This window comes from Marmota marmota, unplaced genomic scaffold (assembly GCF_001458135.2).
Source record: "Marmota marmota marmota unplaced genomic scaffold, marMar, whole genome shotgun sequence".
NCBI classification, from domain to species: domain Eukaryota; kingdom Metazoa; phylum Chordata; class Mammalia; order Rodentia; family Sciuridae; genus Marmota; species Marmota marmota.
In genome coordinates, this window is record NW_026000229.1 from 45,229,360 (window position 1) to 45,232,452 (window position 3,093).

Genomic DNA, 3,093 nt, shown 5'->3' on the forward strand with positions numbered 1-3,093 from the left:
TATATATATATATATATATATAATTATTTATTATATAAATATGTATCACATGTATATGTTTTTCTTTATCTAGTCATCTGTTGATGGGCACTAGTCTGATTCCATTTATTATGAACAGTATTGTAATAAACATGGATATGCAGGTATCACTTTTTTTATACTGACCTTATTTCCTTTTAGTATACAACCAGGAGTGGTATAGCTGGATCATATGCTAGTGTAAAAAGGAAGAAAAAAGAAAGATTAAAAATAAAAACAGAGGAGAAGAGACACATATGGGAAGAAAGAAATAGAAAACTCAGCTACAGAAAAAAAAGTACTACTAAAAGATAAAAATGTCTTTCCCATCCAGGTGCTTGAATGAAGTGGGGAGAGTGGATGCTCACCATCCATGCTGATCAAAGCTTGTCTCCGAGTCTTCTTGGGCTGTGCACCCAGTGGACAGAGCAAAGACTAGGGGTTGACACCCACCTCTTCTTTCCTTTGTGATACTCGCTTGGTGACCAGCAGGACTGATTTTCAGCTGAAGCTATTTGGATTGCCACTAACTGCTTTGAGTGATGGAATGAGATATTATGAGAAGTGGAGCCCCACAGGTACAGATTCTCGCTGGAGCTTTCTGGGCAGCATACTTTGAAGGCAGGGCTAGTGTCAGCTTCCCCAGAAGCTCCTGAGGGCCGAGAGAGGCAATGGAGTTAGTAAAGAATTGCACTGTGAGGGGAGAGTAGTGAAAGCCATGTGACCTTCTGCCCAGGATTCTTAAAATTTTTTTTTTTATTTGTGCACAATAATTATACAAAGTAGTGGGTTTCATTGTGGCATTTTTGCACATGCATATAACATACTTCATTCTCTAGGATCTCCCCTTGCCCTTCCCTCTTCTCTACCCCTTTCCTCTTTCCTTTTATTTACTGGTCTCCTTTCTAGTTTCATGCTATTCCTTTTTATCCTCTTTGTCTCTCTGTTTTCCAAATATGAGTGAAAAAAAATCACCTTTGATTATCTGTGTCTGGCTTATTTTTCTTTTAACATCATGTACTCTAGTTCCATCTATTTTCTGCAAATAACATAATTTTTGTCCTTCTTTATGGCTGGTTAAAACTCCATTGTGTATATATGCAACATTTTAATTTATCTGTTGATAGACAGCTAGGCTGGCTCTATAACTTGGCTATTGTGAATTGTGCTGCTATAATCAAGGGTATGTAGTTATTTTGGATAAATGCTGAGAAGTACTATAGCTGAGGAGTGTGTTTTATGGTAGTTACATTTCTTGTCTTTTGAGGAACCTCCACACCAATTTCCACAGGGACTGTACTAATTTCCACTTCTTCCAACAACATATAAGTTTTCTTCATCTTTTCCAGCATTTATTGTTATTTGAATTCTTTTTTTAAAATATTTTTATTGACCTTTATTTATTTATTTATATGTGGTGCTGAGACTCGAACCCAGTGCTGCACGCATGCCAGGCAAGTGCACTACCACTGAGCCATAACCCCAGCCCTGTTATTTGAATTCTTGATGTTTGCCATTCTAACTGGTGTAATATGAAATCTCAGGTATAGTTTTGAGCTACCTTTCCCTGGAGAAGTTGAACTTTTTTTCATGTAATTATTTGCTGCCTTGATTCTGATACTTCCAGACTTGGCTACCAGGTAGGACATTACATGCATCTCTTTACTCTCCATCCTCTGATACCTGGACTCCAGATCTGATGATTTTTTTTTTTTTTGGGGGGGGAGGTGGGTACTGGGGATTGAACTCAGGGAATCTCAACTCCTGAGCCAAATCCCCAGCCCTATTTTGTATTTTATTTAGAGACAGGGTCTCACTGAATTGCTTAGCTCCTCGCTGTTACTGAGGCTGGCTTTGAACTCTTCCTGAGCTTCTGGGATCACAGGCATGCACCACCATGCCTGGCCTGATCTTATGATTTTAAAGGAAGCCCCTTCCAAGTCCTCCATCTCCCACTGCAGTCTGATTTCCCTCTACATAGACTAAGCAGGTTTGTATCAGAGTCTCTCCCCAGGGCCAGACTGACTTTCCATGTGACAACCTGCTAAGCCAGTGCAGTGATGTTGCTCAAGGTCCTGGAAATAGGAAAATGCATAGGATTTATACTCTGAAAGCAGTAAGCACAGACAGTACTACTTTCTTGAGATGGCTCCTGGTTATAATATCCTGAGAATATGCTGGGAAACACAGAAAACTTCAGAGTCAGCTTACTACACAGATCCAGGTCTTGAAAGTAAGACCTTGGTTTGCAATTTTCAAGAACTACTAATACACTCTAGCAAGAATGCAGTCAGGATCCCCTACGGTTATGTTTTGTACACAGGGAGGTAGAAGTGGACGTTACATGCAGGTTTCAAAACACTTATGAAGCTATAGTGATTTCTAACAATAAAGGGCCACATCGATGAGCTAATTTGAGAAATTTCATCTAAAACCATTCCAAGCAGTCACCATATGTTCACATACATATATGAGTGATGCTTCTATAATTATCTGGTTTGGGGAAGCCATAAGTACAACTATTTAATATCTCAGTTAAATCAGTCGTGTTATCATTGCCCTTTAATTTCCAAATATAAATATTGTCACTTTAATCTTGTAAGATATTGATATAGCTCTGAGATCCAAGAAACTGTGACTTTCTTCTATGCATAGGAATAAATTAGAAATTAAGATATTGTAAAGGGATGATGGCCGCTGCGTACGGGGGTTGCTGAAGTGCTGAGCGTGGTGCTCAAAGCAGCGGCTTTAATAGAGATTTCGCACAGTCTGTTAGAGCTCCTTTCACCGTTAATCTGTAGCGGACCACTTTGCCAAGGAGCAGGAAGAACAAAGAAATTGAAAAAGAGACGCTTGGCTGCTCAGAGCCGCGGGCGCTTTGCTCCCATCTGCTTCCTCTTTCGCTTCGCTCCGGGCGGAGAAGCTGAATGTGTAATCAGCAGTGGATTGTAAGTACCCGAGGCAAAGAAAGCTCAGTGCGCCCCGCCCTTTTTTTTTCTTTTTATTTTTTGAATATTTTTTATACAGGGAGAGTTTGTGGATTGGGATTGTTGGCGGGGCTGTGGTTTCTGTGCC